General features: G+C 45.7%; 1 protein-coding gene and 1 non-coding gene across 2 annotated transcripts in view; both read left to right on the plus strand.

Annotated features, from left to right (window-relative positions):
* Positions 1–23,509, plus strand: part of LOC147084176 (uncharacterized) — a 339,125-nt gene that overhangs the window by 236,487 nt on the left and 79,129 nt on the right. The gene's annotated exons all lie outside the window — the stretch shown is intronic.
* On the plus strand, positions 10,159–10,241 carry trnal-uaa (transfer RNA leucine (anticodon UAA)). Its single transcript has one exon. It is a non-coding gene; the product is annotated as a tRNA-Leu (tRNA).

Consider the following 23,509-nt stretch of genomic DNA (forward strand, 5'->3'; position numbering starts at 1 on the left):
TACACAATGAGTGGTAGGACCCTAGGAAGTACAGAGGGTCAGAGGGACCTTGGTGTACATGTACATAGATCCCTGAAGGCAGCGGAACAGGTAGATAAGGTGGTTAAAAAGGCATATGGGATACTTGCCTTCATTAGCCGAGGCATAGAATATGAGAGCAGGGAGGTTATGATGGAGCTGCACAAAACGCTGGTGAGGCCACAGCTGGAGTACTGTGTGCAGTTCTGGTCGCCTCACTATAGGAAGGATGTGATTGCTTTGGAGAGGGTGCAGAGAAGATTCACCAGGATGTTACCTGGGATGGAGCGCCTCAGCTATGAAGAAAGGCTAAACAGGCTGGGAGCAAAGAAGGCTGAGGGGGGACCTGATTGAGGTGTACAAAATGATGAGGGGCATAGATAGGGTAGATAAAGAGGAACTTTTCCCCTTAGTAGGGGGGTCAATAACAAGGGGGCATAGATTCAGGGTAAGGGACAGGAGATTGAGAGGGGATTTGAGGAGGAACTTTTTCACCCAGAGGGTGGTTGGAATCTGGAACTCACTGCCTGAAAGGGTGGTAGAGGCAGGAACCCTCACAACATTCAAGAAGCATTTGGATGAGCACTTGAAATGCCATTGCATACAAGGCTATGGACCAAATGCTGGAAAATGGGATTAGACTGGACAGGGATTGATGGACGGCGCAGACACGATGGGCCGAAGGGCCTCTTTCTGTGCTGTAAAACTCTATGACTCTATGACTTTGTGAAGGACTGCAGACTTTGATGACTGGCACCTTTTCTGTGCTTCGAAATTTAACCGTTTCATGCCCTTACCACTGGGCCAAACAGGCTTCCAGCATTTTGCTATTGTACCGGGTTTAAAAAAAAATCTACATCAACCACAGCCGATTTAAGTATCATCTGCAAACTTCTCAATCATACCCCTATATTCAAGTCTAGATCATTGATATGTACCACAAAAAGAAAGGGATCTAGTACTTAGCGCTGTGGAACCCCACTGGAAACAGCCTTCCAGTCACATAAACACCCATCAACCATTACCCTCTGTCTGCTTCCTGCCTCCGAGCCAGTTTTGAATCCAACTTGACACTTTGCCTTGGATCCCATGGGCTTTTAACGTCTTGACCAGTCTGCCATGAGGAACCTTATCAAAAGTCTTGCTAAAGTCCATATGGACTACATCAAACACACTACCCTCATCTACCCTCCTTGTTACCTCCTCAAAATATTCAATCAAGTTTGTCAGACACGACCTTCCCTTAACAAATCCATGCTGACTATCCTTGATTAATCCGTGTCTCTCTAAATGAAGATTTATCCTGTCCTTCAGAATTCTTTCCAATAATTTTCCCACCACCGAGGTTAGGCTGACTGGCCTGTAATTTCTCGGTCTATCCCTTTCTCCCTTTTTAAACAAGGGTACCACATTAGCAGTCCTCCAGTCCTCCGGCACCACACCTGAAGCCAGAGAGGATTGGAAAATAATGGTCAGGGCCTCTGCTGTTTCCTCTTTTGCTTCACTTAACAGCCTGGGATACATTTATCCACTTTTAAAGCTGCTAAACCCCTTAATACTTCATCTGTCACTATGTTTATTTCATCTAATATTTCACACTCCTCCTCCCTGATAGCAATGTCTGCTTCGCCCCTCTCCTTTGCTAAAACATACGCAAAGTATTCATTAAGAACCCTACCGACGTCTCCCGCCTCCACACCCAGATTACCCTCATGATCTCTCATAGGCCCTACCCATTCTTTCATTATCCTCTTACTCTTAATATATTTATAAAACATCTTTGGGTTTTCCTTGATTTTACTTGCCAAGAATTTTTCCTGCTCTTTGGGGCTGCTGGGGCAGGGGTGGAATCCTGATGGGAGAGGTTCAAACCTGGAGTTCCGGGAAAGATGGGCACTGATTTGGGAGGCGGCAACACGTTCAAGGACTGGAGAGGAAGGGGAGGTTGGAGATGTGGCGGTGGTTTGCAAGGACAGAGGTGTCAAGGGTGTAATGATCAATAACATGTCATTCTATAGTGGACACTAGGTGGAGCCGTAGAGCTGTGTAGAGCTGTATATAGCTGTATGTATATAAGACTACACTACCCAGCTGTATAGATATTAAGACTACATTACCCATGAGGCACTAGGCTACCCACAAGGCAACAGTCAAGATGGCAGCCTGCACACAGGAGCACACATGCTGCATCTCTACAGATACTGTACCTAGAGAACGTGCACTGAATAAATGACTAGCTAGAAGCTAGCTGTGTTCATAATAAGAATGTCTAGTTATTAATGAACATAAGATGGTACCAGGATGGTGAAGATCTGCTAAAAATTGTGAAAAGCCACATGGAGAATTTGAAGCCACCAGAGCGTTTGAAACTCACAGAAAAAATCGACTACAATTGGCAGACTTTTAAACAACAATTTGAACTCTACATTGCAGCCATCGGATTCGGTACAAAGCCAGACGCAAGGAAGATAGTGTTGCTGCTTACGGTTGCAGGCCCACAGGCGATAGAGGTATTTAATACATTTGTATTTAATCAAGAGGAGAACAGAGAAAAATTAGAAGATGTGCTAAAAAAAATTGATGCACATTGCTCTCCCAAAAAGAATGAGATGCATGAAAGATACATCTTCCGTTCTCAGACACAGCAACAAAATGAGACTTTTGATAGCTTTATAACTGATCTGAAACTGAAAGCACAGACATGTAATTTCTCTGAGCTGAAATCATCCATGATTCGTGACCAGATTGTGTTTGGTATTCATGATAAAAAAGTCAGGGAACGTCTGTTGAGAGAAACCGAACTAAATTTGGAAAATGCGGTGAAAATATGCCAAGCCAGCGAGCTAGCTCGAAAGCACGTGAAGACTTTCAGTGAAATCAATAATGATGCGATTGTAATGAGTGATAATGCTGCTGTCGGTGCTGTGTCCTACAAGGGGAAGAAACGTGGGCAGAACAGAAATGAAAAGCAATCGGAGGATGAAATTTTTAATTGTAAACGCTGTGGTTACAAACACCAGTTAAGACAATGCCCAGCATTTGGAAAAATGTGCACAAAGTGTAATGGAAAGAATCACTTTGCCAAACAATGCTTTTCAAAAGTAAAAACGACGAAAGGGCAACAAGTTAATGTGATTGAGGACACTGATTTAAGTGAGACATTTTTTGTAGGAATGGTGTCATGTGACGATATCAAAAAAGATACAGAAAATGTGCAGCCCTCAGAAATGGACAATGCTGAACATAAAGTCAATGCAGTAAAAGTGGACAAATGGATGATCCCACTGCAGATAAATGGAGCATTAGTTACATTGAAACTGGACACTGGGGCAAAAGCAAACTTAATCAGTATGAGTGACATAAAAAATATGAAAGAAAAGCCCAAAATACAGAAAAAGTCAGTACTACTGAAGAGCTATAATGGACAGAAAATAGATAGCTTAGGTGTATGCAGACTTAAAGTGACAGTCAAAGACAAAGTGCATCATCTCATGTTTTCTGTTGTGGCTGAAAGACTTGATTCGATACTAGGTGACAAAGCTTGTGAAGACTTAGAACTGGTCAAGAGAGTCTACCGTATAAACTGTGCCATAAGCAGACCAGATGACTCAGGTGATGAAGCAGAGAGCCCATCAAAGATGAAAAGGCCAAAGGGTATCCATGTCTTCAAAAAACCTAGTTTCTCCAAGAAGAAAGAAAAAGACTTTAAGGTCAAAGAGAAGCCAAAGGAAGAAAAGCACAAAGAGGAAAAACACAAGGAGAAAAAGTCCAAAGATATAACTGCAGCAGATGTTGTTAAGCAGTGGAAAGAGAAAAAGAAAAAGAAGAAGCCTGCACCAGAGCAGGAAGCAGTTCCGGTGGATACTCCTTCTTCCCTCAGGCCAATCTTTGGTGTTCCATTAGCCGAGGCTGCTGAGCGGATTATGCTGTATGATGGGATCCAGCTGCCAGCAGTTTTTCGAGAGTGCATTGACTACATTGAGAGTTATGGCATGAAGAGTGAAGGAAACACTGAAACCCTCTCCAAGCAAAGATCACAAGGAGACCTCGATCTATACAAGAGCAGATTGATGACAATGCCGCAACTGCATCTTGTCATTCACCGCCAGAACAATCTCATGAAGACACATCAGACTTACCCATGTTGAGAAGATTCACACGTGAAGTAAAAGAGCCTGATAGACTTAATCTTTGAGTACAATGTAAAGCTTTGAAAATGTGTTGACTGTTTTGAAAATGTTTATGTTTATAGAGCACTAACAAAAGTGTCACTGATATTATCTTTATTGTTTTCTTGAAAGTTGATTGATATTGATTTTGTTAAACCTCAAAGAAAGGGGGATGTAATGATCAATAACATGTCATTCTATAGTGGACACTAGGTGGAGCCGTAGAGCTGTGTAGAGCTGTATAAAGCTGTATGTATATAAGACTACACTACCCAGCTGTATAGATATTAAGACTACATTACCCATGAGGCACTAGGCTACCCACAAGGCAACAGTCAAGATGGCAGCCTGCACACAGGAGCACACATGCTGCATCTCTACAGATACTGTACCTAGAGAACGTGTACTGAATAAATGACTAGCTAGAAGCTAGCTGTGTTCATGATAAGAATGTCTAGTTATAAATGAACATAAGAAAGGGTGGGTCTTTTGAAGGGCGGGATCGGACTCAAAGGCCCAAGTGAGCCAGAGAAGGGAGAGATGAAATTCACTGTAATATCAGTGAAATTAATTTTGGAAATGTTAACTTTTATCAGTAGATTTTTTTCCTGCCCGTCTCTTTGCCAATCACCATAAACCTGTGTCCTCTAGTTATTGACCCTCCTGGTGCACACTTATGGTCGTACGCTCTGTCTCCTCCTGTCACACTCTGGTTATCATTACCCCATCGCTACCCTGCACTATTGCCTTCTCCTTTCTCTTTGACTTTCTAATTCCCTCTTCCCTCCTCCCCTGAATATTTAGTTTAAAGCCCTATTTATAAAGCCCAGGACCCCATATGCTTTATTAAATGCTTTGTTAACCTGTCCTGCCACCTTAAGAAGCTCTGTTCTGCTCAACTTACTGGCAGAGTGGCGCTTGAATCCCAGAATCACAAAGAGACCGTCTCCTAGCAACACCAGCACCAGGATGGTCGAGTGGTTAAGGTGTGAGACTTAAGATCCAATCAGTTTATACCCGTTTAGATCAATGTCCTTTCATCCTGCTCAGTGACACTCGTTTGTCATCTGCTGAATCTCCATCAAACAAACAATGAGATGTTTATAGATCTGGAAAGAACATAAGGAGCAGGAGTCGGCCATTTGGCCCTTCGAGCCTGCTCCGCCATTCAAGGCTGTCACACATTTGTCTTCAGCCTCCTTTTGTCTCTCTCTGTCTTCTTCTCTCAGTCTCTCTCTCTCTCTCTCTCTGTCTCTCTCTGTCCGAGTCTTCCTCTGTCTGTCTCTCTGTCTCAGTATCTATCTCTGTCTTTCTCTGTATTTCTCTGTCTGTCTCCCTGACTCTGTATGTCGTTCTGTCTTTCTCTGTCTGTTTCACTCTGTCTGTCACTGTCTGTTTCTCTCTGTCTGTCTCTGTCTATCTCTGTCTTTCTCTCTCTGTCTCTCTATGACTCTCTCTGTCTTTGTCTCTGTCTCTGACTCTCTCTGTCTCGCTCTGTCTTTCTCATTTATCAAGTTCTGTTCACAGCTCAGTTCTTGCTCTGAAAAGCTGCTTGTGTCAGTTCCTCGTTAGTATAGTGGTGAGTATCCCCGCCTGTCATGTGGGAGACTGGGGTTCAGTTCCCTGATGGGGAGGACGATTTTAACTTTGCATATTCTAAACCTTTGGGCAACTCTTTAAAAACTTCCTTGGAGAAGCAAAACAGACAAAAATCAACTAAAATAATTTTGAAAGATTTACTGGCATATGAAGAACTGTATAACAACTTCCTGCACCAGTTCCTCATTAGTATAGAGTATCTCCCTTTTGTGTGGGGCGCGGAGGAGGGAGAGAGTGACAGAGAGAAAGAGATTAACAGGGTTACGGACAAAAAGCGGGGGGTGGGACTGAGCACGACTGCTCTTTCAAAGAGACAGCGCAGGCACGACGATCCGAATGGCCTCCTGCTGTGCTGTAAGATTTTTATGAATCCATGAAACTCAGAAAAGCTTATGAGACATACCGACACATATAGAGAGAGCAGACACTCATGTCCATGGCTGTGTGTGTCTGTGAGTGTGTTTGAGTCTTTGTCTCAAGCACTGCCTAACTATTTCCTCTACCAGGTCCTTGATAGTATAGTGTGTGAGGATTCAATTCCCCGACAGGTTCTCTCTGTCTCTCTTCCTCTGTCTCTCTCTCATATTTAACTGTAATTCTTCAAAAGTGCTATTTTGGCATCTGCTGAATCTGCATTTTTCTCTCTCTCTGTCACTATTAACTAACAAGGAGAAAGAGAATTCAGTCTCCACCCCTCTCTGTCACACTATCTGTCTCTCGGTCTCCCTCTCATTCTCTCTCTCCTTGTCTCTCTCTCTCTGTCTCTCTGTTACACATTTGTCATAAGCCTCCTGTATGTCTCTCTCTCTGTCTCTCTCTGTATCTATCATTGTCTCTCTCTTTCTCTCTCTGGCTTTCTCTCTGTCTTTCTCTCTCTGTCTGTCTCACTATTTGTCTCTGTTTCTCTGTTTGTCCCCGTCTCTCGCTCTTTGTCTCTCTGTCTCTCTCTGCCACTTTCTCACTCAGTCCAGTTCTGTTCACAGCTCGATTCTTGCTCTGACAGATTGTGCACCTGTCAATTCCTCATTAGTATAGTGGTGAGTATCTCCACCTGTCATGCGGGAGACCGGGGTTCAATTTCCCGACAGGATAGAAGCCTTTTTAACATCTCGAATTTTAAACCTTTCTGCAACTTCTTAAAATCCTCCTTGGAAATGAGGACAGAAAAAAATGATTTAAAATAATTTCGAAAGATTTACTGTCATATGAAGAATTGTATAACAACTTCCTGCACCAGTTCCTCGTTAGTATAGAGCTCTCTCTCTCTCTCTCTCTGTTTCCCTCTCCCTTTTGTGTGGGGCGCGGAGGAGGGAGAGAGTGACAGAGAGAAAGAGATTAACAGGGTTACGGACTGTCTGTCTCTCTTTCTCTCTTTGTCCTCTCTCTCTGTCTCTCTGTCTGTCTCTCTCTCTGTCTCTCTCGCTCTTTGTTTCCCTCTCCTTGCTCACTCCTCCCTCTGGGTCTGGTGAATGAGCCCAGGTCTGTTCACAGCGCGATTCTTGCTCTGCGCTTCTGCAGAGACTGCAAAGCAGCGTCTTCCGTCAATTCCTCTTTAAATGTAGTGAAATATTCCCGCCTGTTACGTGGGGTGGCCAGGGTTCAATTCCCGAATGGGCAGTAAGTATTTCTAAGATGTTAATCTGCAATGATGTATCCTGGTGTAGCTTCAAGTTAAAAAGCTGCAGTAAAAAACCGAAGTGTAAAAATTGCGAGAGGAGATTGTACCTTTGAGAAGTTTCTTCAAACTAGACTGTTTCGGGGTGAAGTGCTCTTAGTCTACAGAACGATGGATGATTGCGATTTTATCTGAGCAACATTTAACTCTTTGCAGACCCAGTAGTCGTGGCCAAGTGGTTAAGGCAATGGACTAGAAATTCATCGGGGTCTCCCTGCGCAGGTTCCAATCCTGCCGCCTACAGTTCCAGCATTTTTCATCCCATTTCATTTCAAAATGTAACCAAATCCTGAGTTGGGCGGAATTGACTTCCCACATTTTTCAACACCTCGAGGTTATTCACTGTTTCATTGTGCAAGTATGCACGAAATATACGGTCAGAAATAGAACCACAATCAGGCAACTCGGGGTATAAATTTACTTGAAATAACAACAGAAAATGCTGGAAAAACTCAGCAGGCCAGGCAACATCCGTGGAGAGAGAAGTAGAGTCAACGTTTCAGGTCGAAACCCTTCGTCAGAATTGAGAAAAAAGCAGGAAATGGAAAGCAAGTTTAGGGGCTGGGAAAAGGGGGAGGGGATGAAAGAACAAAAGGGAAGGTCAGCGATAGGATAGAAAGCAGGAGAGATTAAGAGACATTGAGAGATAATCAAGGCGAGAGGAGATGGTAATATAACAAGTAAAGAGGCAAAGGATGGCTCAAGATGAAGTGTGAAATGCGCTGGCAGAGTGAGAGATAGCTGCCATGTGGGAGAGAGAAAAAAGGAAAAGTCACAAACCAAAGGTGTGGATAAAAAATATAAAAATGTAATAGGGGCCGAGGTTATGATCTGAAATTGTTGAACTCGATATTGAGTCCGGAAGGCTGTAAAGTGCCTAGTTGGAAGAAGAGGTGCTGTTCCTCGAGTTTACGCTGAGCTTCCGTGGAACAATGCAAGAGGCCAAGGACGGTGAGGTCCGAGTGGGAATGGAGCGGTGAATTAAAATGACAGGCGACCGGAAGCTCGGGGTTACCCTTACGGACTGAACGGAGGTGTTCCTCAAGGCAGTCACCCAATCTGCGTTTGGTCTCCCCAATGTAGAGGAGACCACATCGTGAGCAGCGAATACAGTTTACTAGATTGCAAGAAGTACAAGTAAATCGCTGTTTCACCTGGAAGGGGTGTTGGGGCCCTGGACAGTGGGAAGCGGGGGGAGGTATAGGGGCAGGTGTTGCATCTCCTGCGCTTGCACGGGAAGGTGCCGGTCGAAGGGGAAGGGTGCTGGGGGTGGTGGAGGAGTGGACTAGGGTGTCTCAGTGGGAGCAGTCCCTGCGGAATGCTGAAAGTGGAGGTGGGGTTAAGATGCGTTTGGTGGTGGGATCACGTTGGAGGTGGCAGATATGGTGGAGGATGATCCGTTGAATGTGGAGGCTGGTGAGGTGAAAGGTAAGGACAAGGGGAACCCTATCGTGGTTCTGCGAGGGAGGGGCAGGGGTGAGGGCAGAAGTGCGGGAGATAGAACGGACACGGTCAAGGGCCATGTCAACAACGGTAGAGTGGAATCCTCGGTTGTGGAAAAAGTAAGACATGTCGGAAGCACTGGTGTGGAAGGTGGCATCGTCGGAGCAGATGCGGCGGAGATGGAGAAACTGGGAGAATGGAATAGAGTCCTTACAGGAGGCAGGGTGGAAGGAAGTGTAGTCCAGGTAGCTGTGGGAATCGGTGGGCTTGTAGTGAAAATTGGTCAATAACCTATCCCCAGAGATGGAGACGGAGAAGTCGAGGAAGGGAAGGGAAGAGTCAGAGATTGACCAAGTGAAGGTGACGGAAGGGTGGAAATTGGAGGCAAAGTGAATGAAATTGTCTAGTTCAGGGCGAGAGCAGGAAACGGCACCGATACAGTCATCAATGTACCAGAAAAAGAGGTGAGGGAGGGGACCCGAGTAAAACTGGAACAAAGAGGGTGCCACATAGCCCACGAAAAGGCAGGGGTTCATTCTTTCCTGATATGTATACCCTCGCAATTCTGGTAACATACTTATAAACCTTCTCGGTACCCTCTGTGTGTCTGTCTGTGTCTGTGTGTCTATGTGGGTGTCTCTCTGTGTCGGTCTGTGTGTCTCTCTCTATGTCTGTGTGTCTGTCTGTGTCTGTGTGTCTGTGTCTGTGTCTCTCTGTCTGTGTCTGTGTGTCTATGTGGGTGTCTCTCTGTGTCGGTCTGTGTGTCTCTCTCTATGTCTGTGTGTCTGTCTGTGTCTGTCTTTCTGTGTTGGTCTGTGAGGCATAGTGGTTAGCACTGTTGCCTCACAGCGCCAGGGACCCGGGTTCAAATCCGGCCTCGGGTGACTGTTTGTGTGGAGTTTGCACATTCTCCCCGTGTTTGCGTGGGTTTTCTCCGGGTGCTCCGGTTTCCTCCCACAGTCCAAAGATGTGCGGGTTAGGTTGGTTGGCCATGATAAAAATTGGCCCTTAGTGTTAGGGGGGATTAAATACATGGGGTTACGGGGATAGGGCTTGGGTGGGATGGCTGTCGGTGTAGGGACCGGGTGCTAGGGTTTGGATGATCAGCCATGATCTCATTGAATGGCGGAGAAGGGCCGAATGGCCTACTCCTGTTCCTATGTTTCTATGTCTCTCTCTGCTCTGTGCAACTCTGGGGCAAGGTGGAGCTTGAAGGCCCGATTCTCACAGAGACAGTCTATAAGGCATTCCAACACCAGGATGGCCGAGTGGTTAAGGCGTTGGACTTAAGATCCAATGGGTTTATACCCGCGTGGGTTCGAACCCCACTCCTGGTAACTCTTTAATTTAAGATCCATTTTCTTTCATCCAGCTCAGCGACACTCATTTGTCATCAGCTGATTCTCCAACAAACAATGAGATGTTTATAGATATGGAAAGAAAGATCTCATATGTAATTCTTAAAGTGCTATTTTGGCAACTGCTGAATCTGCATTTTTCTCTCAGTCTCTGTAATTCTCAACTAATAAAGAGAAGAGATCGTTAAATATTTTTACATCTTTCAGTCTCCACCTTTCTCTGTCTCACTGTCTGTCTCCCTCCCTCTCATTCTCTCACTCTCTTTTTCTCTCTCTCTCTCTGTTGCACATTTGTCATGCGCCTCCTTTTTTGTCTCTCTACCTGTCTGTCCCTCTGTCTGTCTCTCTCTCTCTCTGTCTGGCTCTCTCTGTCTGGCTCTGTCTATTTCTCTCTGTCTGTCTGTCTCTGTCTGTCTGTCTCTGTCTGTCTGCCTCTCTCTGTCTGCCTCTCGATGTCTGGCTCTCTCTATTTATCTCTGTCTGTCTGTCTCTGTCTGTCTGTCTCTCTCTGTCTGTCTCTCTCTGTCTGCCTCTCTCTGTCTGCCTCTCTCTGTCTGGCTCTCTCTGTCTGGCTCTCTGTCTGTCTGTCTCTGTCTGTCTGTCTCTCTCTCTCTGTCTCTCTCTCTCTGTCTGGCTCTCTGTCTGTCTCTCTCTGTCTGTCTCTCTGTCTGTCTCTCTCTGTCTGTCTCTCTCTGTCAGTCTCTCTCTGTCAGTTTCTCTGTCTCTCTCTGTCAGTTTCTCTGTCTCTCTCTGTCTATCTCTGTCTTTCTCTCTGTCTGTCTGTCACTGTCTGTCTGTGTCTTTCTCTCTCTGTCAGTTTCTCTGTCTTTCTCTCTCTCTCTCTCTCTCTGTCTCTCTCTGTCTTTCTCATTTGTCAAGTTCTGTTCACAGCTCAATTCTTGCTCTGGCAAATTGTACATGTCAGTTCCTTGTTAGTATAGTGATGAATATCCCCGCCTATCACGCAGGAGACCGGGGTTCAATTCCCCAACGGGGAGGGTAATTTTAACATTCCAAATTTTAAACCTTTTGGCAACTCCTTAAAAAGTTCCTTGGAAAAGTAGAACAGAAAAAAATCAACTAAAATAATTTTGAAAGTTTTACTGTCATATGAAGAACTGTGTAACTACTTCCTGCACCAGCTCCTCGTTAGTATAGAGCTCTCTCTCTCTCTCTGTTTCTCTCTCCCTTTTGTGTGGGGTGCGGAGGAGGGAGAGAATGACAGAGAGAAAGAGATTAACAGGGTTACGGACTGTCTGTCTGTCTCTCTCTCTTTGTGTCTCTCTCTCTGTCTGTGTGTGTCTCTCTCTCTCTCTGCCTCTCTCTGTTTCTCTCTCTCTCTCGCTCTTTGTTTCCCACTCCTTGATCAATCCTCCCTCTGGGTCTGGTGAATGAGCCCAGGTCTGTTCACAGCGCCATTCTTGCTCTGCGCTTCTGCAGAGACTGCAGAGCAGCGTCTTCCGTCAGTTCCTCGTTTCACATAATGAGGTATCACTGCCTGTTACATGAGAGTCCGGGGTTCAATTCCTGAACGGAAAATAGGCATTTTTTAAGATATCTATCAACAATGATGTACCCTGCTGCGGCTTCAAGTTAAAAAGCTGCAGTGAAAACTTGAAGAGTGAAAATTAATTAATCCCTTTGTCCTCCTTTGCTGAATCCTAAACTGCTCCCAATCCTCAGGTTTGCTGATTTTTCTGGCCAAATTATATGTCCTCTCCTTGGATCTTATGCTATCCCTAATTTCCCTTGTTAGCCACGGTTGAGTCACCTTTTCCGTTTTATTTTTATGCCAAACTGGGATGAACAAATTCTGTAGTTCATCCATGCGGTCTTTAAATGTTTGCCGTTGCCTATCCACCGTCAACCCTTTGAGTAACATTCCCCAATCAATCCTACCCAACTTGTGTCTCATACCATCGTAGTTTCCTTTATTTAAATTCAGGACCCTAGTCTCTGAGTCAACTACTTCATTCTCCATCTTAATGAAGAATTCGATCATATTATGATCGCTCTTCCCCAAGGGGCCTCGTACAACAAGATTGCTAATTAATCCTTTCTCGTTACATAATACCCAGTCTAAGATGGCCTGATCTCTAGTTGGTTCCTCGACATATTGGTCCAGGAAACCATCCCGTATACACTCTAGGAATTCCTCCTCCACAGTATTGTTACTAATTTGGTTGGCCCAATCTATATGTAGATTAAAGTCACCCATGATAACTGCTGTGCCCTTATTGCACGCATCTCTAATTTCCCATCTAATTGTCTCTTTGAGATGTTTCTTCAATCTGGACTATTTCGGGAGTAAGTGCTCTTATGCTACAGAACAATGGATGAATTTTCTTGAGCGGAGACTGTTTAGGGACTGATTGCTGTTTTGCTCCAGATCGATGGGATTGCGATTTTATCTGAGCAACATTTAAAATCTTATGAGCCCAGTAGTCATGGCCGAGTGGTTAAGGTGAGGGACTAGAAATCCATTGTTGGGTCTCTCTGCGCAGGTTCGAATCCTGCAGGATTCTGCCGTTCCAACATTGTTCATCCCATTTCATTTCAAAATGGAACTAAACACTAGTATGATAGCAAAATGCTGCAGATGCTGGAAATCTGAAATAACAACAGAAAATGCTGGAAAAACTCAGCAGGCCAGGCAATATCTGTGGAAAGAAAATAGTCTGCAGTTGTGTGGAATTAAATCCCCACTTTTCAACACCTAGAAGTTTTTCACTTTTTCATTGATCTGCAAGTATGCACGAAATATACAGTGGGAAATAGAACAAAAATCAGGCAAATCAGGGTATAAACTAATTTGGCAGCGGTCCATCCTTTCCTGATATGTATACCCTCGCATTTCTGGTATCATCCTTGTAAATCTTCCCTGTACCCTCTCTGTGTCTGTGTGTCTCGCTGTGTCTGTGTGTTTATGTGTGTGCCTCTCTGTGTCGGTCTGTGTGTCTCTCTCTGTGTCTGTGTGTCTGTCTGTGTGTTTATGCGTGTGTCTCTCTGTGTCAGTCTGTGTGTCTCGCTGTGTCTGTGTGTCTGTCTGTGTCTCTATGTGTGTGTCTCTCTGTATCGGTCTGTGTGTCTCTCTCTGCTCTGTGTGTCTGTCTGTGTGTTTATGTGTGTGTCTCTCTGTGTTGGTCTGTGTGTCTCTCTCTGCTCTGCTCAACTCTGTGGCAAAGTGGAGCTTGAAGGCCCGATTCTCTCAGAGACAGTCCGCAAACAATCCCAGCGCCAGGATGGCTGAGTGGTGGTTTATACCCACGTGGGTTCGAACCCCACTCCTGGTAGCTCTTTAATTTAAGATCCATTTCCTTTCATCCTGCTCAATGACACTCGTTTGTCAACAGCTGATTCTCCAACAAACAATGAGATGTTTATAGATATGGAAAGAAAGATCTCATATCTAATTCTTAAACTCCTATTTTGGCATCTGCTGAATCTGCATTTTTCTCTCACTCTCTGTCACTCTCAACTAACAAAGAGAAGGGATCGTGAAATGTTTTTACATCTTTCAGTCTCCACCACTCTCTGTCTCACTAGCTGTGTCCCTCTTATTCTCTCACTCTCTCTTCTGCTCTCTCTCTTTCTGTCTCTCTCTGTCTGTCTCTCTCTGTCTGTCTCTCTCTGTCTGTTTCTCTCTGTCTATCTCGCTCTTTGTCTCTGTCTCTGTCTTTGTCCCTGTCTCTCTCTCTGTCTCTTGCTGTCTTTCTCATTTGTCAAGTTCTGTTCACAGCTCGATTCTTGCATTGACAAACATGTCAATTCCTTGTTAGTATAGCGATGAGTATTCCCGCATGTTACGTGGGAGATTGGGGTTCAATTCCTCGACGGGGAGGCTGATTGTAACATTCCAAATTTTAAACCTTTGGGCAACTCTGTTGTGTCTGTGTGTTGATAGAGACACTGAAGACAGGAGTTGGTTGGATAGGTGTTTACTAAACAAAGTCTGGAGGGGAACTAACGGATATAACACAATATACAGGCTTATATAGCCCGAGTGGCCATTACCGGCATTACAGCACACATGGGGCTCTTAAAGGCACATACACTACAATTCCTCCCCTTTTAGCTAACCAGTACATAATATTTTAAGTAATTATTAATTACATGTTATAAGAAAAATAATATACACATTGCTGTAGTTAATTAATTATAAGTCAGTCTCTCTGGAGGCTTCCTGACTCGGTCTGGATAATGCCTCGGTGGTGTAGTAGTTTCTGGTGGTGTAGTAGGTTCTTTTGGCAAGGCTGATTCGGCTTGAATGCCAGTGTCGGGTTCATCGGGTTCCAGTATCACCGGATCAGAGGTAGATATGGGTATCTCTACTTCATCATTAGACGTATAGAGTTGTGGTGCAGGTTGTCCCTTTTCGGATGACTCTATGATTTGGTCAGCATGGCGCCTTATTATGCTTTCTCCGATGTCCACGGTATACATCAGCGGTCCTAGTCGTGTGCAGATAGTTCCAGGCTGCCATTTCTCGGTACGGTAGTCCAGGGCCAAAACTTGTTGACCTATCTGGAAGGTTCTAGTTGGCCTTTCATTCACGCCTTGAAACTGCCGGTTCTCCACGTCCCTTCTGATGTTGGGCTTGACCAAATCCAGCCGGCATCTTAGGTTTCTATTGAAGAACATCATGGCGGGAGTTTGGTTGGTAACCATATGTGTTGCATTCCTGTATGCGAACAAGAAGTTATCCACCTTGTGCTGAAGTTTTATGTCTTCATTACCCATGGCCTTTATGGCCTTCTTGAAGGTCTGGACAAACCTTTCAGCCAATCCATTGGTGGCGGGATGGTATGGGGCGGATGTGTAGTGCTTAACCCCATTGATTTTTAAGAACTTCCTGAATTCTTCGGACACAAATTGCGGTCCATTATCAGAACAGATCTGTTCCGGCAGCCCATTCCTGGGAAATATGGTCCTTAATACTGTGATGGTTTTTTCTGTGGTGGTGGAGGACATCTTTATTACCTCCGGCCACTTGGAGTGTGCATCAACCACGATTAAGAACATTGAGTCCATAAATGGACCAGCAAAGTCGATGTGTACCCTTTGCCAGGGAGATGAGGGCCACTCCCATGGATGTAGAGGGGCTTGTGGTGGAGCGTTTTGGACCTTCTGGCATCCTAGGCAGCTCTTGGTCATTTCTTCGATGTCTCCATCGATACCTGCCCACCATACAAACGCCCTGGCTAGGTTCTTCATTTTCACTCCACCCAGATGCCCCTCGTGAAGCTCCTTTAGAACTTCATCCTGGAGTTTGGGTGGAATCACCACTCTGGATCCACACATCAAGGTTCCTCGGCACACTGACAGCTGTTCTCTTCTTTGCGAGAATGCTGGCAACAGTGGTTCGCCATGTGCTGGCCATCCCTTCACTGTTAAATCGTAGACCTGTGAGAGAGTCGGGTCACTTCTCGTTTCCCTTTCAATGGCAGAATTTGTTACTGGTAGACATTCCACTATGGTAGAGTGGAACATCTCCACTGGGTCTACTGTAGGTGCCTCTTCTACCATTGGCAACGGTAGGCGCGATAAACCATCAGCATTCCCATGCTGTTTTGATCCTTTGTATTCTATGTTGTATTGGTGTGCCCCTAGAAAAAGGGACCACCTCTGTAGCCTTTGCACTGTCATAATGGGAACACCCTTTTTAGGGTTGAATATGGAGATGAGGGGTTGATGGTCAGTCAACAAGGTGAATTTTTGTCCGTGTAGGTAATGGTTGAATTTCTTCACTCCCCATACCAGGCTGAGTGCTTCCCTGTCGATTTGGGCATAGTTACGCTCAGCTGAGTTCAATGAGCGTGACACAAAAGCTATCGGCCGTTCTGAGCCATCAGGGAATTTATGCGATAATACTGCTCCTATGCTGTAAGGGGATGCATCGCACGCCAGTCTGATTGGCAGTGATGGGTTGTAATGAGCCAAAACTTCTTCGGATGTGATTAAGTCTTTGCATTTATGGAAGGCACGTTTACAGTCTTTGTTCCATTGCCAAATTACTCCTGTTTGTAGCAGTTCATTAAGAGGGTGTAGAAGAGTTGATAAGTTCGGTAAAAATTTATGATAGTAATTTATTAATCCCAGGAACGACCTTAATGGTGAAACATTTTCAGGTGCTGGGGCTTTTATGACCGCTTCAATTTTTTCAGGTGACTTATGCAACCCTTCCTTATTAATTATGTGGCCACAATATGATATTTGATTTTGGAAAAATTCACACTTGGGGCGATATGCTCGTAGGCCCCGTTCTCTCAGCCTAGTGAGCACCTGCTCCAAATTGGCAAGGTGCTCGTTGTCATTTTCTCCTGTTACAAGGATGTCGTCCAGGTAGCATTGAGTCCCCGGAATCCCTTGGAGGACTTGCTCCATAGCTCTTTGCCAGATAGCTGGAGCGGATGCTACTCCGAAAACCAGTCGATTGTACTGGTACAGACCTTTGTGTGTATTTATCGTGAGATATTTTTTAGAGGCCTCTTCAACCTCCATCTGTAGATATGCCTGTGCCAAGTCAATTTTGGTGAAACGTTTCCCTCCGGATAGTGAGGCGAAAATATCTTCTATCCTAAGAAGAGGATACTGTACCGTGTGAAGGACTGGGTTTACAGTCACCTTGAAGTCTCCACAGATGCGAATTTTTCTCTGTTCTTCAGATTTATCATTCTTCAATGCTTTCTTCATGACTGGGACGATGGGTGTTGCCTACTCGCTCCAATCTATTTTAGATAATACGCCTGCCTTTTCCAAATTCTCCAGCTCTGCCTCGACTGCTGGACGAATTGCGCATGGCACCGGTCTTGCCTTAAAAAACTTGGGAATTGCTGCATCTTCCACTTTTATTGAGGCAGTGATGCCTTTCAAGGTTCCTAGTTTCTCTTGAAACACTTCCTTGGCGTTGGCCAAGATGACTTTTAATCGTTCAGGTATGACGTCATCATCATTTTTTTCCTTACTGGTCACCGTCAGTGCCTGAATGGAGTGCCAGTCTAAACGTATTTTCCTGATCCATTCACGTCCCAACAGCGGTGGACCACCATCTTGTAGAATGTATAAATACAACTTCTGTATTTCCTTGCCGTTGTATACAACAGGCACCCTTATTTTTCCTTTGGGGTATACTTTCTGCCCCGTATATGTTTTCAAGATAATGGATGTGTCTTTTAAAGGTATATGCGGAAATAGCCGCTCGTAATCCCATCGATTTATGATGGTCAGAGCTGATCCTGTATGTAGCTCCATTTTAACTGGGGACCCTGCTATTGTGAGGGTAACCCAAATGGTCTGGTAATCTTCTTTGGCAATTACATTATGTAATTTGAGAGAGCTTAGTCTCTTGTTCCCGGAGTCGCTATCACTCTTCTGGTCTTCGGAGCTACTGTCCGTCATCATTTGTACCTTTCTGTGCTTTTCCTTATTGATTTTTTTTCTGTTAGTGGATTTTTTGTTTCCAGATTGGCATACACGTGTAATGTGTCCCATCTTTCCACATTGCCTGCATGCTTTGTCCTTGAACCAGCAGTCCCTCTGGTCATGGGTGGATCTGCCACAGCGATAACATCTCTCAAAACCCCGTGTCATTTCATGGGTGCCGAAGTCCTGTGGCTTTTGCTGTATCTCTGCAGCTCCTCTTGCACTGAAATCCTTGTCCAGTGTTAAATCTTTCTCAGAAAGTAAAGAATCTGCCAGTCCTGCCTCGAATTGGCAGTGTAGGGTATCAACAATCTCCTTAAAATTCTTGTCCATCGGTTCGGCTGGAGCGATTAAGTTTCATAACAGCTTGTATGTCTTTGCGCCCATTAGATTTAGAAGTACTGAAGCTTTTTTTTCATCTTCTATTCCATTTGCGGTGCAATATACCTCCACTCTTTCCACATATGTGGTCCAATCCTCTATCTCGTTATCAAAAGCATCAATATTGCCAGAATTAGGCATCTTAGAAAAGATATGGTGCTTCCCGTGCTTTCCCGCCGCTGCTGCCGATGACAACGCTGTTCCCCGCGGTTTCCGTTCTTTTTTATTTATTTATTTATTTACAGTTGGAGACTCGTTCCCGCCGGACTCTCTCTCTAGGTCTGAACGCCAACCTGCTTGCAGCGCCAGCCGTCTCCCGAGTGCTCCCTCCCCGTCTGTTACTGCTTGCCTCCGCTTTCGCTGCTTGGCCCAGCTGTAGAGCCAGCCGCTGGAGCCCCAGCCTGACGCCCAGGAAGGATTACCGCAGTACCTGCCACCAGCTTGGCCAGCTGGTGAAACAACAGCTTCTTTCACTTCTTGATTCTTCTGGATGCCAGAGGAATCGATGTCCTTGAGGTGCTGCCGAATTGTAGGTTAGTCCGTTTCCACTTTGTCGCCACTGTTGTGTCTGTGTGTTGATAGAGACACTGAAGACAGGAGTTGGTTGGATAGGTGTTTACTAAACAAAGTCTGGAGGGGAACTAACGGATATAACACAATATACAGGCTTATATAGCCCAAATGGCCATTACTGGCATTACAGCACACATGGGGCTCTTAAAGGCACATACACTACAAACTCCTTAAAAACCTCCTTGGAAAAGTAGAACAGAAAAAAAACAACTAAAATAATTTAAAAGATTTACTGTCATACGAAGAACTGTATAACAACTTCCTGCTCCAGTTCCTCGTTAGTATAGAGCTCTCTCTCTCTCTCTGTTTCCCTCTCCCTTTTGTGTGGGGCGCGGAGGAGGGAGAGAGTGACAGAGAGAAAGAGATTAACAGGGTTACGGACAAAAAGCGGGGGGTGGGACTGAGCACGACTGCCCTTTCACAGAGACAGCACAAGCACGGCGGGCCGAATAGCCTCCTCCTGTGCTGTAACTTTCTATGAATCCATGAATCTCAGAAAAGCTTATGAGACATACCGACACATATAGAGAGAGCAGACACACATGTCTGTGTGTGAGTGTGTTCGAGTCTTTGTCTCAAGCACTGCCTAACTACTTCCTCTACCAGGTCCTTGATAGTATCGTGGTGAGGATTCAATTCCCCGACACCTTCTCTCAGTCTCTGTCTCTGTGTCTCCCTTTCTCTCTCTCAGTCTCTCTCTTTGTGTCTCCCTTTCTCTCTCTCAGTGTCTCTCTGTGTCTCCCTTTCTCTCTCTCAGTCTCTCTCTCTCTGTGTCTCCCTTTCTCTCTCTCAGTCTCTCTCTCTGTGTCTCCCTTTCTCTCTCTCAGTCTCTCTCTCTCTGTCTCCCTTTCTCTCTCTCAGTCTCTCTCTCTGTGTCTCCCTTTCTCTCTCTCAGTCTCTCTCTCTGTGTCTCCCTTTCTCTCTCTCAGTCTCTCTCTCTGTGTCTCCCTTTCTCTCTCTCAGTCTCTCTCTCTGTGACTCCCTTTCTCTCTCTCAGTCTCCCTCTTTGTGTCTCCCTTTCTCTCTCTCAGTCTCTCTCTCTGTGTCTCCCTTTCTCTCTCTCAGTCTCTCTCTCTGTGTCTCCCTTTCTCTCTCTCAGTCTCTCTCTCTGTGTCTCCCTTTCTCTCTCTCAGTCTCTCTCTTTGTGTCTCCATTTCTCTCTCTCAGTCTCTCTCTCACTCTTTGTTTCCCTCTCCTTGCTCACTCCTCCCTCTGGGTCTGGTGAATGAGCCCAGGTCTGTTCACAGCGCCATTCTTGCTCTGCTCTTCTGCATAGAACGCCCAGCAGTGACTTTGGTCAGTTTAGTGGAGTATCCCCGCCTGTTGCACGGGTGAGCGGAGCTCTGCGATGGGGTGAAATGTGTCTTTAAGATGTGAAATAGTATTTTAATTGGTTCGTGTTAAAAAGCGAGGGAGGAGCATGGAAGATTGAAAAAATGCGAGAGGAGATTGTCTCTTTGGGAATTTTCTTGAGCGGAGACTGTTCAGGGACTGAGTGCTGTTTTGCTCCAGAGCGCTGGATGATTGCAATTTTATCGGAGCAACATTTAAAGTCTCACAGACCCAGTAGTTGTGGCCAAGTGGTTAAGGCGATGGACTAGAAAATCCATTGGGGTCTCCCCGCGCAGGTTCCAACCCTGCCCGACTACATTTCCCAGCGTTTTCATCCCACTTCTTTTCAAAATGTAAGCAAATCCCTGGAGAACTAATCCTGAGTTCGGCGGAATTCAATCCCACAACTTTCAACACCTCGAGATTTTTCTCATTTTCATTGATCTGCAAGTATTCACCAAATTTACTGTCAGAAATGGAACAAAAATCAAGCAATTTATCGACAGTATTTCTCTCTACCTGTCTGTCTCTGTCGATGTCTAAGTCACTCTGTGTTTATGTGTATGCCTGTCTGTGTACATGTGTGGCTTTCTGTTCCTGTCTGTGTGTGTCTGCCTGTCACTCAAGTAACAAGCGGGGATACTTTCCTCAGCCTTCACGTCCTTATCTGAGGAAGGATGTTCTTGCCATGGAAGGAGTTCAGCGAAGATTCACCAGGCTGATACCTGGGATGGCAGGAATGACGTATGAGGAGAGATTGGGTCGATTGGGCTTGTACTTGCTGGAGTTTAGAAGAATGAGAGGGGATCTCATTGAAACTTATAAAATTCTGACAGGACTGAACAGACTAGATGCTGGAAGGATGTTCCTGATGATAGGGGAGTCCAGAACCAGGGGACACAGTCTAAGGATAAAGGGTAGGCCATTTAGGACAGAAATAAGGAGGAATTTCTTCACCCAGAGAGTGGTGAACCTGTGGAATTCTCTACTACAAAAGGCAGTAGAGGCCAATTCATTAAATATATTCAAGAAGGAGTTGGATATATTTCTTAAGGCTAAAGGGATCAAGGGGTATGGGGAGAAGGCAGGGACCGGGTACTGAATTTGGATGATCAGCCATGATCTCATTGAATGGCAGAGCAGGCTCGAGGGGCCGAATGGCCTACTCCTGCTCCTATCTTCTATGTTTCTATGTCCGTCCTAAAGTGCGGTTCCCCAGAATTGGACACAATACTCCCGCTGGGGCCGAACTAGTGTTTTATTATCTTTCGCACTTCTGCCTTCACCCCTGCCCCTCCCTCCCGGAACCACAATAGGGTTCCCCTTGTCCTCACCTTTCACCCCACCAGCCTCCACATTCAACGGATCATCCTCTGCCATTTCCGCCACCTCCAGCGTGATCCCACCTCCAAACGCATCTTCCCCTCACCTCCCCTTTCAGCATTCCGTAGGGTCTGCTCCCTCCGCGACACCCTAGTCCACTCCTCTACCACCCCCAGCACCCCTTCCCCTTTGCCCGGCACCTTTCTGTACATGCACAGGAGATGTAACACCTGCCCTTATACCTCCGCCCTTCCCACTGTCCAGGGCCCCAAACACCCCTTCCAGGTGAAACAGCGATTTACTTGTGCTTCTTGCAATTTAATCCACTGTATTCACTGCTCACGATGTGGTCTCCTCTAAATTGGGGAGACCAAACGCAGATTGGGTGACTGCTTTGTGGAACACCTCCGTTCAGTCCGTAAGGGTGACCCCGAGCTTTCGGTCGCCTGTCATTTTAATTCACTGCTCCATTCCCACTCGGACCTCACCGTCCTTGGCCTCTTGTATTGTCCCACGGAAGCTCAACGTAAACTCGAGGAACAGCACCTCATCTTCCGATTAGGCACTTTGCAGCCCTCTGGAAACACAGAAGATAGGAGCAGGAGTAGGGAATTCGGCCTCTCGAGCCTGCTCCGCCATTCAATGAGATCATGGCTGATCATCCAAATTCAGTACCCTGTCCCTGCTTTCTCCCCATACCCCTTGATCCCTTTAGCCTTAAGAAATATATCCAACTCCTTCTTGAATATATTTAATGAACTTGCCTCAACTGCCTTCTGCGTTAGAGAATTCCACAGGTTCACCACTCTCTGGGTGAAGAAATTCCTCCTAATTTCTGTCCTAAATGGCTTACCCCTTATCCTTAGACTGTGACCCCTGGTCTGGACTCCCCTACAATCGGGAACATCCTTCCTGCATCTAGTCTGTCCAGTCCTGCCAGAATTTTATAAGTTTCAATGAGGTCCCCTCATTTTTCTAAACTCCAGCGAGTATAAGCCCAATCGACCCAATCTCTTCTCATACGGCATTCCTGCCATCCCAGGTATCAGCCTGGTGAATCTTCGCTGCACTCCTTCCATGGCAAGAACATCCTTCAACATAGACTCAACATAGAGTTCCACAATTTCAGATCATAACCTCGGCCCCTATCACACACATATATATATGTTTGTTTGGCCCTTTTTTTTCTTCGCTCCCACATGGCAGCTGTCCTTCATTCTGCCAGCACAATTCACACCCCATCTAGAGCCATCCTTTGTTCCGTAACCTGTCCCATTACCACCTCCGCTCGCCTTGAGTATCTCTTATTGTCTCTCAATGTCTCTTAATCTCTCCTGCTTTCTATCCTATCACTGACCTTCTCTTTTGTTCTTTCAGCCCCGCCCCCTTTTCCCAGCACCTAACTTGCTTCACAATCTGTCCCATTTCCTGCTTTTTTCCAGTTCTGACGAAAGGTCATCGACCTGAAATGTTAACTCTGTCTCTCTCTCCATGGATGCTACCCTGGCCTGCTGAGTTTTATCCGAATTTTCAGCAACCGCAGTATTTTGTTATCGTATAAATGTTTCACAATTCAATTCCCTGACTGGTTCTCTCTGTCTCTCTTTTGTCTCTCTCTCAGTCTCTCTCTTTGTGTCTCCCTTTCTCTCTCTCAGCCTCTCTCTCTTGCTCTTTGTTTCCCTCTCCTTGATCACTCCTCCCTCTGGGGCTGGTGAATGAGCCCAGGTCTGTCCACAGCGCCATTCTTGCTCTGCTCTTCTGCAGAGTGATGCGCCTCAATAACTTCAAGGCTCAAAGTTAACTGGATAACACTAGGCTTTTATTAGCAAAGAAAGATGCCTGTGTCTTCACCTAGCATTCTGCTGTTCTGCTGCAAGACAAGCCTGGGCTTGTCTTAAGTAGGGCCAGGTATGGGCGGAGCTGACACACCCAATGGGGAGAAAGGGGGCGGTGCACTATATACAATACAAGGTAAAAACACAGGAGCAGGCAATACAATATATGTAGTTAAATACAGAGTCTGATGAATGACATATTTCATCACATTCACCCCTTCTACAGATTTAGTCTGTCCGGGGGTGTGATAGTCCTCTGTGACCGACGTAACGGTTGCGGTGCCGTGGGTGCCGGCTGGGTGTCCCGGGTGACCTCCTGGGTCTCTGCCGGGGGCACCACCGGGGTTGTTGAAGGAGTAGGTGGTGGGGGTACCGTTGGCT

Source organism: Somniosus microcephalus, unplaced genomic scaffold (genome assembly GCF_052327205.1).
Source record: "Somniosus microcephalus isolate GS21.2 unplaced genomic scaffold, FLI_Smic_1.0 scaffold1, whole genome shotgun sequence".
Classification (NCBI taxonomy): Eukaryota; Metazoa; Chordata; class Chondrichthyes; order Squaliformes; family Somniosidae; genus Somniosus; species Somniosus microcephalus.